The 15,845-nt window shown below is 41.0% G+C and overlaps 1 long non-coding RNA gene across 1 annotated transcript in view; it reads right to left on the reverse strand.

The window, feature by feature from the left end:
* Positions 1-285: 285 nt before the first annotated feature.
* Positions 286-15,845, reverse strand: part of LOC146432729 (uncharacterized) — a 250,688-nt gene continuing 235,128 nt past the window's right edge. The window contains exons 7-10 of the long non-coding RNA XR_014854300.1: positions 7,010-7,050; positions 2,324-2,390; positions 744-1,004; positions 286-374 (exon numbers count right to left, since the gene is read on the reverse strand). This is a non-coding gene — a long non-coding RNA (uncharacterized LOC146432729). The remainder of the gene's footprint in view (positions 375-743; positions 1,005-2,323; positions 2,391-7,009; positions 7,051-15,845) is intronic.

Consider the following 15,845-nt stretch of genomic DNA (forward strand, 5'->3'; position numbering starts at 1 on the left):
TAGGATGGGCCCTATAGTGAGGAATTTTCCTTTCATACCATTTTTTAAAGCAAGCATTTTTTTTTTTTTTTTGGACTTAAGCAAATTGCTTTATTATTGGGAACTTTTAAAATTCTGTTTCCATCCCAAGAGTGAAGCTACAAATTAGCCACTGCTGAAACTCCAGACTTGCCTCTGGCTGCCTCCTGATGAATGTAAATTTATTACAGGAGCCAGTAAATCACAGCCTCTTCGGGTATCAGTAAACAAGATCTTGTTTAGTGGCCTAATTGCTCAATAAGGAGTGGAGGAAAGGGATTAGCCTACCTGCTCCTCCTCTGTGCTGGGCAGATGGAGATTGCCAAGCATCCTGCAGCTCTGGGCAGACTCTACCCCTGCACAGAATGCAAAGGAAGTGAGTGAAAATGCAGAGGGATGGCTGCAGAGCACATGGGCTTTGAAGTCAGGGCAGAAATGATTGTAAGCACCTGTGAAAATCACGGGGCTATTACAAACAGGTGAGGGGATATTGTATCAAAACCTGTGAAGACATAAGACTTAATATTCAAGGACAAAACCCCCCTCAGACCAACAGTGTTATTTAAATGTCCTAGAGTATTCAAAACATCTGGAAGTAGCCAGTAGATATGGCAGAAGACCCAGGGGAAATCCACACATTTCTGGGATGAAGCTGGAGGCCAAGCACCTCCACCTAGGCTCAGAAAACACCACTGCAAGCCTATATTCAGGCAGCTGAAACTCACACAAGGAGCCTTGGAGAGACAATGTGGCTCCCCATGGAGAGACATGAGGTTTGGTCTTGTCTGCAGGCTGTGTCTTGATCTGAAGGAAGCTTTTTATTGGACTGTACATGGACCACAGGTGTCTGACTAGGAAGTCCAAGGCAGCAGCATTTCTTTGCTACTGGCAGTAAAACCAGAAGCTCCTATGTTTTCCATGGGCACATGTGTGTTTTACATGTACTGGTGACCTTTATTTTCCCTTCACTGGCCATAGAGTCCAATCTAAAGAGAAAAAGTTTGAAAGTTAGAACTGAATGATTGAATTAGAGTGGATGAGGAGGAACTGAGGAGTAAAAGTGACCTTCTTACTGACAATCCAAGAAATTGCCATATTTACTCAGCTCAGCAGAGCAAATGATGGCAAAAAGCAGAGCAGATCCTCTGCCAGAGCATAGCAGCATCACTTCACTGACTTCAATATACTTTAACATAATAGTTGTGTAGCTGGGCTCTAATGAATTGCAGCCACATTACACCACTAAGGACCTTTACCTGGAGAAAAAGGCTAAAAAAACCAATTTACCAGTCTTAGTTTCATTTTATCCTGATTTTGCTTCAGTGTAAATGTCTTCAAACATTCAAAGCCATGGGCAAGGAGTATGGTATCTTTTGCAACACAGTATTAGTAGACTTACACAATCAATCAGACATTGAGATGGAGTGAGAGGGTGAGCCTCTCTCCAGCAACACCACCTGGCAAACAGGAATGACAAGCACTGCAGACTTTTCTGGTTTGATGTATGGCACCTTCCCCACACAGAATGGTGTCCAATCCAGTTGATCCCTCATTTTGGGGATGGGGGGGTGTGGAAGAATTGTTTGTGGTTCCTATGAATGTTCCATTAGCCCAAATATTTTGCAGTGATTAAAGGCTTTGTTTAAACTTTGAGTTGCACTTATTTTTCAACTAAACCCCAACCTTTAAATCCCAAAATAGTTCTTTTCCATACACTAATCAGTTTCTGGCTTAAACTATTCTCTGAATTCAATCCAAAACTGGTAAGAGTTTGATCTCCTCAATATTCAACTATCTGTAATTTACTATTCATCAAGGAAAACAATTACTTGGATTTTGTTACCAAGAAACCTTGGGGAGGCATGACAGTGATAGGAATTGCATGGCGTAGGATTGAAAAGAGAAAGAGATTTATAAAAAAACTATTAACAAACATGGCACATGCTAGTCCTCCTGGCATCAAGAAATAAGAGGGGAGACAAAACCCACATATAGAGTAGATACAAGGTAGTCATCACTGTAGATAACAGCAAGAAAAAATAGTTCACAATAAAGAATAGAAGGACCTACTAGGAAAATCAAAAGGTATGTAACACAAAGAATAGATTCTAGATAATAGCACCACTCTGAGAATTACAGTCATTTAATTTGCATGAAATCCTGAAATATCCCAAAATGGCCTCACTGGGAGAGATGGGTCAGCAATTGCCAAGGATACAGATGCAAAAAAAGAGAAATAATTGTAATTCATGCTTCCTCTTCATTCTGAGAAATATAACCAGTAGATTAATAACATGAGTTTTACCTTTGTAGACTTTGGGTTTTCCTGTTCTGCTTCAGTAGACAGCGCCAATGGCAGCAGAAGCTCATTTCTAGAAGTCAAATACTTTGTGTAAGCACCTAACTATTTAGAGGTATTTGGAGCTTATGAAATGCTGAGGATGCTCAGTGTGCAGGTAGAAAGGCTGTGAACACATCCTATTCCACAGTATTTTGTCAATAACGGCAAGAAAAATGATGGCCAGCAGCAGCAAAGAATTGTTTTGCTGAAGGTTTGGGTGGTTCTTGTTTCACCAAAACTCCACCCTCAAAATCCTGGCTTTAATACTGTGTCCTTGGCCCAAATTTTCCTTTCCAGTGAGCCATTGCTTTGGCAGGCAGGTTCCCACCCCTTCCCACCTGATCAGGAGGGTCACCACTTTGCCCTGGTGGAGCCAAGGGCCTCAAGAGCCTTCCAAAAGAGCAGGAGGAAAGGCCAGCGTCAGGAGCCAGCTGTGCCTGCGGGCAGGGCAGGGCAGGGCAGAACCCTTCCCGCCTGCAGTGCAGTGTGCAGGGCAAAGCCTGTCCTTCAATAAAAGGCAAAGTGTGTCCTTCACACTGGGCAAAGCCTGTCCTTCAAATGGGGCAAAGCCTGTTCTTCAAATGGAGCAAAGTCTGTCCCTCACACCGGGCAAAGCTTTTCCTTCAAAAAAAGGCAAAGCCTGTCCTTCAAACCGGGCAAAGCCTGTCCTTCAAACGGGGCAAAACCTGCCCTCAAACTGGGCAAATCCTGCCCTCAAACCATAGCCAGGAGGGCACTGACCAAACTCCACATCATGGGTGGGTAAAGAGGAGCTCTGCGGGTTGTTCGAGTCTGTCACAGAGCCTGTGTCACCTGCCAGGGCCATTCCACCTCCTGAGAATTCATCTTGCAGCTTTTTCTCTGCTCTTTCAAGCTCACCGGAGGGTCCGGAGCTCTCCTCCGGCAGCCCTGCCTCACGGGGCCAGCGGAGCCCGACCGGGGCTGTGTGGGAGCAGCGGGGCCGCTTCGTAAGCCGGCGGGATGGAGCGGGCTCTCCCTTCTCTGCTCTCCGCTCCGATCGGCACAGCAGCACTTCCAGGCTCCTGCAGCAGGGCAGGGATGTTTGCGGTGCCGGGTGAGGAGAGGCCGTGCGGGTTCGCAGCGGGCCGGCTCTGTGGGACAGCTGCCGTGCGGCTCCGGCTGCGGAGCGCTGCCCGCCCAGATGGCGTGAGGGCAGCAGATGCTCTGAGCGCTGCTGCTCCCGGAGAGAGTCACCTCTCCTACGTGCTCCGGGCTGGGGAGAAAAGGTGACCCCGACTGGGGCCTGTTTTACTGCTGGCAGCAGACCAGCGGCTGTTCTCTGGATCTGCTCTGCTGACTCTGGGTTTTCAAGCTCAGCAGCACTAATTTGCCTTGTCTCCTACGATCAGTCTCATTAGTACACTGCTCTTCTCCTAACTTTTGTGAGATGGGTTTCACAACATGAGGATCCAGATCCTTTTGTGCCACTTTTGTGTACATGCAAATACACATCTATCCAAGTAGAGATGTTGGTTTAGTAGAGCTGGGAATGAAGAAGAAGAAAGGGAAGTAGACTCTCAATGCAAGCTGAGTGCTTGTCTTTCTTGGGCCAGAACTCACAGAACAGAACCATAAAAAGTCTCTGAGAGCAATCTAATCTTGTCCCTTGGCCAAATCTAAAGGCCACCCCTTCTTCTGCCATGCCTGAGAGTCATTTCTCCATCATGATCCTAAAAGCCTCTGTTGCTCCATTCCCTGCAGCATCCACAGGTAACCAGTTGTAAAACTTCATTGTCTGTATTTTTGGAAGATGTTTCTCTATGTCTAAATTCACTTGCCAGAATGACACATTAGACCTTGTGCAACTCACAGGCATTGAGGAGAAGAGTTCAGCTGCTTTACTCTTACTGCTTACGATGAAATAGTTGTCTGTGTGATCAGCCACCAGAGTACCTTGGGTAGCCAGGCCCATGGGCTCAGGTACAGGCTGGCTGGGTCTCTGACATGGCCAAGAATGCTCAAATCCCTCTCCATGGCAGCTCCTGCTGCTGCCACAATAAAACAGCAACAAATACAGAACAAGTGCTACCTGGGAGCCCCGGGATGCATATGACTTGCTCTATAGGCGTCATGCAAAATGGCCAAAGTTGATTCCATGGAAGTCACTCTGTGCTATACACTAGCCAAAAATCTATAGATTAATTTCATCCTCTCAGTTTATATACAATAGTTCATCTGTAAATATTGCCTAAGACAGCATTCTATATCCATAGTAGTAGAGATCCTGTGATTTAATAAGTCTTTCTTTAATTTCATTAATATTGAGTATAGCCCTTTTACAAATCTTATGTATGTGTACTGAGATACTGCAAATTCCAACAATTTATGCACCCTCATTGTGCAATCATTTTTTAAACAGTTTTTAAATTGAATACAAACACTTTATCTGTATGATGGTGGTACATAAATTATGGCTATGGTCCTTTTTGCTGAACGCTCACAGTTGAGAAAAGTCACAGGAAGGTTTGGTAACTGGAAACATGCTTAATAAATGTAAGGTATTGCTATTAAAGCAAACACTTATTCATGCTATATTTTAATTTAAGTGCTTTTTATAGGAGCAGTAGGAAGTAATTTATATAGATAGAGCTGTGGAATGTCTGGTTTTTTTACTAATAACAAAGAATGCCCTTACATAAAAAGGCTGTTACCTGTAGGAAGAGGTTTCTATTAACCTACAGAGAAAGGAGAGGGTCTAAGGCTATACCCCTGTGAAAGATCATCAGCTTCAGTACAGTGTTCCTTGTCTGCTTTCACACCATCATGTGGGAAAAGAAAGGCAGTGGTATTTGCCTGACCCATGCAAAGGGTGTTGACCTGGTATTTATTGGTGAGCAGGACTTTGGAGCACTGTGTGAAAGTGTCCCAACAAAAGTACATTGTTTAATGGAAAGTTACTTTAAGAACACATGTGGTAACCTTCAGATCCCATATGCCAAGGAATTATCTCTCAATTAAAAAAAAAAAAAGTGTGTTTATTATATGGAAACTTATGAAAAATTAAAAATTAAAGTCGACCAGCCATTTTAATTTTCTTCCTTAATTTGGCTTCCTCTAAACTCTAGAACCCCTAACCTTTCCTTAAACACTGCAGCTCATCAGCCTGTGAAATGTCCAGGCTGAATTTTCTCTGAATGTCAAATGCATATTTTCTCTTGGACCACAGTAGTGACTAAGTACACATAAACATTTCTGTGGTGTGGCTTGTGCTAGCATTTAGCACCGTCTGAGAAAAACTTAAAATACATGCTTAAATACACTGCTGAAATAGCTTCAAGAATTTTTTAAATTACTTTGCACTTCTGTTTTGATGAAGCTCGGGTAAAAATTAGGACCCAGCCCTTTGCTCTTTTAAGGTGAGAGCAAGACACCATACAACGGCTGTTTCCATGGACTGAACGGCCCAGCAGTCCTAATGGATTGTGTAAACCCTTAAAAGATGGCTTGAAATGGGTTAGAACAGTAGATCTGTCTCTCTCTGGCCGCTGGTGAAATAGTACATCTCACTGAAAATCAAATATAACTACGCAATTTTGGATAATTGTAAATATTACCCACAGAAAGCCCATTCTAAGCCCATAGATTTATTTGTACATTTAAGGTTCCACTTCCCCATTTGCCCATGGGTGCATTTGATTCAAAAAAGGAATTGCAAGTAACTACAAATATCGGCCTCAGAAGCCCAGATTTAGGAGCTGAACTCAACCTAACAAAAAGTAACTCTATCATTTGACAGATAGTGTTACAGACTAAATTTTGTGAATATTCACACTGCCAAGAATGCTTGATAGAAATTAGTTGTGTGTGGGTAACACTGAGTGTGACATATGGGGAACTTGTACATCTTTTGCCGGGAAGCAAGATCATATTAGGCACTTAATCACTTTCCTCTAATCACTATTGCCTGTACCATTGGCAAACGGTCTGTTCCATTTCTGAGAATCTTTCAGGGCTGAAACAGTCAGAAGTGCTGGACTGGAGCAGGACTAGTCCATGCACGGGAAACTGGTGCACAGAAAAACAAAGATGTGCACACACATACACAAACCATTTCCCATTAAAATCAATATTGGATCGCCTGTTATTAAATCTGAGTATCAGAGTACACTCAAGGCACGTTGCTTTAATTCCAAGCAGCAAAATTGTTCACAGGGTGCAGTGAAACCACTAGGAACATCACCAGTATTGATTAATGGAATATGACTGAGGGCACAAATTAAGCTGGGGATAGGGGTCTCCATTAAAAATGTTTATTGCTAAGTGCTCATGTATCACTTCAGTTCCTCTGCAGATTGGATAAAAAAACCACATTACAACCTTCTTCAGGGAAAAAGAAAGACATTTAGCTGATATATTTGTCAAAGAAATTTTCCTTCCTTTCTTTACTCCAATCTTATTTAGGATGCTAAGAGTGCTAATAAAACCTGAGAAGTACCAGTTTGGGAAGAGAGTTAAGTACATTCTTAACACAAAGCAACACTTGAAGCAAAATATATGCTTTTCCAGTCAGCTCTGTTTTGCATTCAGTGGCCTGAATCTCATACTGGGAAAATCAGTTCTGTTTTGGTGTCTGAAGCTGGATACATAAAAACTGTGCCTCTCCCTGCCCCGCTAAATTCATTAACTTACCCAGCAGCTCCACCAGGTTGTAATCAATTCAAGAAAACACCCTGTAATGAAGAATAGAAAAAGTATTGATATCATCCACTCAACCTGCCACTCTCCAAGCCTGACAGCAACTTCAGAGTCCAATTGTCTAGCAAAGAATCTTCAGAATGAGCCACTTTGGTCTGCCTTACTCTCTGGGTACCTACAGCCGTTCCAGGGGTTCTTTGTTTTTGCATCCATCTCTTTTGCTTGCTGTTCCAGGCTCATCAAAATGGAAGGCTCAGATCTGAGCAGAAAATTTCACAACATTTAAGCTTTAATAGAACTCAAAGGGACTCCACTTTTTAAAAATCAAAATACAGTTCCTACTGTACTTTTTTGTTTGCTTTATTTTTATGAGACCCATTGAATTGTATCACCTTTTAATAAAACTACTATGTTTGCTTTTGCTGCAACCCAGAGTCAGAGGGGTAGACAAGAATTGAGAACAATTCTTGGAACCCCAGTGGACTTGGTTTTTACTTGTTTTTTACTCCTATGAGGTCCTTTGACTTTAAACCCAGGGATTAGATTCTCTTTAGTGATTTTAACTTCCTCTTCATTTTAAGTTTGGTCTAAGTGTTCTGAATTCCATGGAATGAAGTGATGGACCTGGGCAAAAGAGAATAGCATGTAGCTGAATGTCCAGAGGACTAATGTCTGGCATTGAAGGGAAACTTGGAGATAATTATCAGGTAATAGAGACAGTAGGACGCTATTGGCACAATACATATGTAAAGGACTGAAGTATCCAGGAAAAGCTCCCTGTGCCCTCATCCTGATATGCAATTTCTGGTGCAGAGGCACAGTCCCTACTCCTGTCTCACTGACAGAAATTTTCCATTGTTCTCCCTCCAAGGGAAAGCTGTGCACAGTTCGGTGTAAAATCCTGTCTCCATCTCTGGCAAGGCACACCACAGTCACTCAGAGAGATCCCAAGAAAACAAGAGATCAGTTAAACGGGAACAGAAAAGCTCAGAAACTCAGCAGTCTGCACATTGCTGCTTACCTAGCCTAATCCATGCCAGCTGAAGAGCTTTCATCTGGTAAGGGGCTTGGTTTATACACAGCAAAGGCATTTCTCCAGTCCAAAGCCAGTAACTGTTCCAGTTCACCACAGTTCCAGTTTTCCAGTTCTAACACACTGGCACACAAACACACACATACCCCAAAATGGTGAATTTTAATTTTTTTCAGTTAGTTTTCGCATCCCTGAAAACAAAATAATCTCTTAATATGCTTTTATTTGTTGAAGTGTTAACAGAGGCAGCACAATGGCACCAGGACACAGTCAGTCTGTAGATACCTCCTAATGCTAATGCATGAACCCCCATGCTTGTTGCAAGTTCAGCAGAGGGACGAACAACTAAAGAGCTGGAAGAGCAGCAAAGGAAGGAAAGCATGTGTGAGTGAGTGAGAGAGGGAGAAAAATCCACAGTCAGGCCAGAATTCTGCTTGCCAAAAAAAAGCTAAGAGATCTCTTTCCAAAAGAAATGAGTCAAACCAGGGAAACAAAAATAATAATGCTGTGTGCAACTTAAAGCAGCAGCTGCTATCTGAGAGAAAACATGAGACGAGTTAGAAGACACAGAAGATTAGTCTTTTTTTGCTTTTCAAATTATTATGTTTGTCAAGCTTTTGGCTCACAAATGTTTGACCTAATCACATCTGTTTCACCAACTTAAATGAGAGGCCTGGCAGCTGTAGCTGGCAAAAGAATCTCCAAATCTGCAGACAACCTTCCAATATTTGGGCTCTTGTCTGAGCAGTGTAGGGATAACAGAGTCTATACCCTAAAAGTGCCTACGCTGTTCATAACCACTTATAGACGGATGCTGCTGCAGCCACCCTGCAAACAAGCCTGCTTCTAAATTCAGATGTTCCTTGGCTTAGCCTGTGGAAATGGAAACCCATTACTCTGATGAATGTAAATTTATTTCATATTCTTGCAAACAATCAACTGAAACCTCTTTGTCTGCGCCAGATACAAAGGGAAACAATGGCTGGTGAAGAGAAGTGAGGGCTGACAAGTTGCAACACAATGTAGAAAGTCTTGCAAGTAAGATGAAGCCTATCTGTCTTGAGTGAACAGAGAAAAGGTGTTTTGCAGAAATTTAAAGCAGCATATATATTTCTTTTTACTACACAAATATGCATATAAGAAGTGAAAGAAAGGAAAAACACTATTAATATGGTTACTCAAAAATGAACTGGTTAGGTGATCTAAAATAACTTTTTTTTTTTTTTGAGCACCTGTAACCTGCTGGGTTTTACTTAGTGAGAATTTCCTCTCTGTCTAATTTTCATTGGCACATCAATTTTCTTACAGTGCCTGATTCTCTTTCAACATCTGTTGCTCAGTTTGACAATATTAATTTTGGATTTTTCCCCAGATCCGATTAGTTGAAGATTGTAGTGAATGCTGGCAAAAGATCTAAGTTTTCTGTCTCTCTTCTCTCTTCTTCTTAATGAAAAAATGTTTTCTTGAGATTCATAATAATTGCTATCACTGTATTTGATACTGAAAATCATAAAGGTGGTTAGAGAACTCTTATACATACTAACAGAAATAGGTTTTTTTCTCTTTCCAAATATTTTCTCCACCTGTCCATACACACACCTTATTATTCATGGCTACTGTACCCATGAATTGTAAACACAATCTTCTGAGCATATATGTTGAAAATGACCAATTTTTCATGTGTGTAACAGCTGAAGTGTTCTGAAAACACTAGTGAAGGTCACAGAACACCAAAATAGTAACATATATACAAGCACATTTTATTTTTTTTTTTGTTATAGGCAGTAGACACAAGTGGGTGCTCTATGCCATTAATCATGTCTCAGACACAGCCCTTGCCCCAGGGAGCACACAATCTGTGGTTAAGACACGAGCCAAGGTGCTCTCAGGCAGAGCAGAGAAGCTCAGGATGTAACATTTGTCAGTTTGATCAGTGGCAGCATCATACATGAGCAACATCTATTTTTGTTCAGATGATGGCGGTTTAGGTATCCAAGCAGAACAAGGAAGCAGCTCTATGAAATCCCTCTGAGAATGTTGCTTGTATATAAGAACCTAGAAAAGCACATTGGTTGCTCCTTTGAAGAGCACAAGGACCCAACCACCACATGCCAGCCTGCAGAAAGCAGCAAGAGCTGCAGCGAGTCTAAACTGTCCTGGGTGTTTTAGGAGGAGGAAACAAATCCAGTACAGCCAAATAAAACAGGTACTTTTGTTTATTTGATGTAGATGAAATATTAGGGAATTCTGTGTTGCCCAAATTAAATTCTGCTGTCTGCATTTGTCCTGCAAGAATATGGTTAAAACAACAAGCTAGTTAAATAGTCTTGGCAGCAATGTTCCATATGGTTGTGGACAGAGCAAAATACATTTGCGATGCCAGTAAAAAGGATGTTTCAGTAATCAAGATGGGAGATGAATGGTTTCTGGATGAGCTTTTCAGCTGTGTGGGCAGGATTGGAGAGGCTGTATCCAAGATTTTTTAAAAATCTTAGTTATAGCCCAAAGCAACCTTGCAGGATTTAGGTATAATGTGACTACGAAGACCCAGAAAACATTACAGGCTAAGAATGATGCTCCAGTTACTGGCCTGAGTAGCAAGTGGGATTGCTGTGTTGAAGGACATGACAGGGAGGTGGCTTGGAAAGAAAGATTAAAAGCTCTGTTTTAGTCCTGTTCAGTTCAAGCTGATGGTCAGACAACAACAAGGCTGGAAAGACAGACCAATTTTATTTTGAGCAGAATGAGACAGGTCTGAAATACTGAGATAAAGCTGTGAGTTCTCTACAGAGTGACAGCAAATTTAAATTAGGTTCAGAAGGGTTAAATAGTTTACATACAAATAGGTTCTAAATATCTGCAAGTGATAAGGAGAAGCTCTTTACAGGTAAGTGTACCATGTATAAATGCAGGCACAATGAATGTACATCCCCTTCCCCCAAATCTAGAATCTATATAATTGTATATGCATTTTACTTCATTAATGAGATGCAAAGTTCAAAGCACTGTTGATTCTGCCACTTTTTATACAGGGAAATAAAATATAGCTGCATCTTGGTGTAAGTATCTGGTATCCTGGTTTGAGGATCTTAAATAAAATAAATCAAACGGATCTGAAAAATTATATCTTTCCAGAGTAGGAAATCCTGATTAGCATGGAGGCTGATCTTTGCTCTCACTTGTGATCAAACAAATAATAGATATTCATCAAGCTGTTCTTCCTACTGTTCTGAAAAAGAATCATGTTGGCTTTTAAATACATGGGAGGTGTTCAGATATTGTTAAAGAAGTCTGAGAACTATCATCTGGTTGTGGGTAATTTATTGCCTGCCTTTGGGTATTAGCAAGATCTGTCATTTAGCTTTGTAGAAACCCAGATGCTTTCATGAGGCACTTGACTTTTACAGTCGTTCTGTTTAAAAATCAGCTGTCCTCACTATTTCAGTTCTAGATCTTTTGATCCTTGTGCTTTTATGTACTGGACTGTTCAAAGTTAACAGGGAGCTGCCAAGTCTACAAATGGTATTTTAGCTTAATTAGCTCTGGCTTACTCTCCTTAGCATGAACTACACATAAATGCATGCAAATATTATTGATTCAGAGTGACTGATCTATAATATTGCTCTGGAGGTAAATTACCACAGACAAAAAGGCAGAAGAACAAAGTGCTCTGTCTAAGCTGCACCATTAACAGCAAGACTTTGGAAGGCTGACTTTTAAACCACAGCCTCCCTGGACTGGAGGGATTAACTTCCTCATCTGTATGGGCACAGACAGGCACTAAAACTCCCCATTTATTTATGTACCATTACATGAAGCACGCAATTTTTTCTTCCTTGGCATTTTGCATATACATACATACTACTTTTTGTAGTATGTATATATATGCAAAACATATATTTGCATATATGTACATACTACTGACAATATTTATAACTTCAGTCACACCACAGTCACCATAGATAATTTTGTATTTTGATGGCACTGCACAAGCATTCACAGCAAAGGATACATCTGCCTGTATCTTCTTAAAGGTGTAACAACTGCTTCTGTTCTACAGCCACTTTCCCAACCATAACTCACTTGAAAACATGCATTTTTATCTCATCAAGTGCTCTAGATTTGCTGGTAGATATTTTCAAGTATATGTGAGTTGTCAGTTTGGTTCAGAGTTATCCTTAGCCACTGGTCCTTGGCAATCTGTAACACTAATGCTGTTCTGTTACCCCTGCTGACCTACCCTGGAATGGGCAAAACTGGAATGGGCTAGAGTTGAGGACTCTTTAAATAAATTTCAAAGGCAGAATTTTAACACAGATGGGAATGGTAGTGCCTTCTATTCTTGTGTGCTGGAGTTTCACATTTTAACAGCCCATTTTCAAATGCCATTTTACTCTGCCAAACTTTAATCATTTGGTCTGAAATTTTATTTGCCAGGTGATCTGCATCATAGAAAAGCCCATAGAAGAATTCTTAATTTTATCTCCAGAGAAGGGTCTGAACACATTGTCATGCACAAGGAGAGAACAAAGCCCTGAACATCTAATCATATCCACTGAACTGAGAGTGGCTGGTGGTAAAAATATTACAATAAATCAAAATGCATATGCCTGAGCAGGAAAGATACAGATTTAAAGCTGGACAGCAACACAGGCTCTGGAAAGTCTGAGCACTGGAGTTTCTGTCTCTGCAATCTGTTTTTGGTTATAGTATATGTAATTATGCATAGGAAATAATCATCTACGCTTTCTTTGTTAATAGTTGTAGCATCATTTAGAAAGGCCCTTTTCCTGGCTGCAGCCAACATTCCTGCAGGAGATGTATAACCCAGCAATCCATGGCAGGACGAATGTGAAGGGCATACAGCACACCATGCCGTGGGAAACTCTGCCATCTGGAGCACTAAACGTGGCCATGGCACAGGTTCTCCTAGCAGGTACCTAGCAGACACAAAGGATCACGTTTCCCTGACTCTGGTCAAAGCTGACTCCACATTTCTCAGTCACTGGAGTGGCCTTTGCTGGCGGCTGAGTCTGTGCTGTCATGCAAGGAACAGATTGGCTCTGGCTGGCAAGCTTGGATTGCTCCCTGCAGTTGACAAGCGCTTCGTCTTAGCCACATGTGCTTTGCTCAGTCTTTCAAAAGCCCTTTAAACTTCCACTGATTAGAGGTGGCTGAACTGAAAACAGAGCTTTGCCCTGGTTTTGATCAGCAAATAGAAGCTCAAATGCTTCTTTGGCTTAAAGGTACATGTATAAGTCTAGCCTGGGAAATTTGCAGGACACACTTCTGTCAGGAGGCATTAAGTGCATGCTGCTTTATTTTAGGATGTGATGAGTCATTTTTTGTAAATGTTCTGGCACTTTATCTTTGGGATCTGGCATGAACCTTTCTCTGAAAAGTAAAAATAGTAACAAGACTGACTGTTACAGCATTGTTTTCCAAGCTATTCTTTCATATTAATATCATTAAGCTGTTAATATAAGTTATTACCATTGAAACCATGCAGGGACACATAAATATCAATACAAGAGAGTTAAATTTGGGAATTTTTTTCTCTCTTTGAAGCTGTTTCAAACTGAGGAGACTGTTCTAGCTAACAATCTGTTAAATGAATTGTGGATAACTTTTAGTAATCTTTCATAGTCTGAGATGTTCAAGTTCTGAGGACTTGTTCCATGATGGGAGATAGAAGAGCAGAGGAGCATACCACGTGCTCATGCTTCTCTCTGCTGGGCAATCCAGGACCAGCTTTGTGAGACACTTCAAGGATATCCCTATGCCAGGGTCAGCAGTCAGAACCAGTAATTCCTCTGCAAGTGGAGTACATTTTGAATATGGTCATTGTTATATTTGTTGATTCACTGGTGCACGTATTTTGAAAAATGTTTCTCTAAACACTGCAGTATATATGTAAAGTTGGAATGTAAAAGACTGAATATCTCTTGGTAAAATGACAGATTTCCAAAACACTTGTATTGACAAGCTGAGGACCTATTGGGAGATAGGCAGACCAGGAAACATCCTACAGCCAAGAATTTCAGGGCTGAAGCCCCTTCAGGAATAGGAATTTTTGCCATTTGATTTGGGCACTGTTTTGCATTTATTCTGTCTGAAGGGAGCTGGGTTGTCACAGCATGAAATGCTTTGCTATAATGATAACGTTTCATACCAAATTCTGTTTTCATTACAAAACATTTGTAAAGTGGCGATGGAAAGGTCACTTAATTTTTAACTGTGAAAAGCTCTAAAACTCTCTGGGGTAAAAAATACCCTCAATCTGACTAGAATTACTCCTATTTACACCTGGAATTTAGTCCCTGAATCCTTTCCATGTCTCACTTAATCAAGCAAGCAAGTGTGAACATGCACTCCCAGCAGGGATCAATCAGCTGTGTCAAAAGCGAGAACAGAATTACCTCATTTTTGTCATTAGACAAGCCAAAAATGTTAAGGATTTTTTGAAAGGTTACTTTTTTTTTTTTTTGAGTTGTTCAGTGTTCTCATTTTGTGATTTGTCTGCAGACAGCAAAAGATGAAATATGAAAGACGCATGAGTGTCTCGTATTTTCTGAATGACTGAAATGACAAAGTCTCAGAAATCCTTTGTTTTTGTGAGATTTTCATCATCAAGAAGTCTGGATGGATCAGATAAGCTTCCTGACTTTGGGTACTTAGGCAGACTGATGAAACAGGATTGCAGGTAGGCCTGCTTTCAGATTACAGGCATTTTAGTATTTCTCTGCCTGCTCATGCATTGATTTTTGCACTTTGTGAGTATATAAAATGTGAGCTTTTAGTACAGGCTTGTGCTAAATTGTCACAGTTTCATACCAGAATAACAAAAGTGAAAGATTTGGCAGTAAGCCTCACAGAAAACTGTTCCCACAGCTCAAGCAATATCATGAGTTGTGAGGACTATTTTAAAGTCATTAATGCAGAATTCAGTGTGCTGTCTAATATACCATGGTCTGCATGTGATGGAGATGTCTGACTCAAAGGATGTACAGTGTAATATAAAGATATATTGTTGAAATTTTTTCCAAGACCATCGCTAAGGGAGCTATGAATATTTGCAGTTGTGTCTTTTTCGAGTTTCATTGTTTTTTAAAATATACTTTTACTAAGTACCTGCGGCTTTTTCATTTTGTAATAACAACTATCTATAAAACAAAGGACTGAGTATGCTTTGCACAAATCTTTCCTAAAAGCAGTTAGACTAATTGTGCAATGATACACGTGCAGGAGAAAAACCTGGAAATTGCCAGCTGGAGGGAGTGTCCTATAGTCTGCAGCCTCCCCAGAAGAGCAGGCTCATAAAGACCTGAACAACTCTCACTCTGTTTCCAATATCTGCCTTTCCCTGAATTAGTAAAGCTGGATATCTTCTGGAGATATTGCATGTTCTAGACAGTCAGTGGGATGACTAAGCCTTTGCTTAAACCAATGGAGTGAAATTTAGAATTAATGAGGCCATTAACACTATCACTATCCATAATCTCAACAAAATTCTAGCACATGTAAGAACAGAATATGGGCTCACTTTATCATCTATCATAGAAAAGCTGTCCCGGGAAGCAAATCTCTGCAATACTTTCACTGTTCACCTCCCCTTGGCTATGTTCCCCTTCCCAGCACATCTCCAGGGAGCAGTGGCAGACTCTCACAGCTGCAGAGACAGAAGCCCACCTCATGTCATGGCCTCTGTCTAACACCAGTGCACAGAATTAGGGGGGAAAACAACAGATGCTTTGACATCTTCAAATGTCTCCTGAAAGCTTTTACTACCTCAGGATG

The sequence above is a fragment of the Lichenostomus cassidix genome, chromosome 10 (assembly GCF_008360975.1).
Source record: "Lichenostomus cassidix isolate B80296 chromosome 10, HeHo_3.0, whole genome shotgun sequence".
Classification (NCBI taxonomy): domain Eukaryota; kingdom Metazoa; phylum Chordata; class Aves; order Passeriformes; family Meliphagidae; genus Lichenostomus; species Lichenostomus cassidix.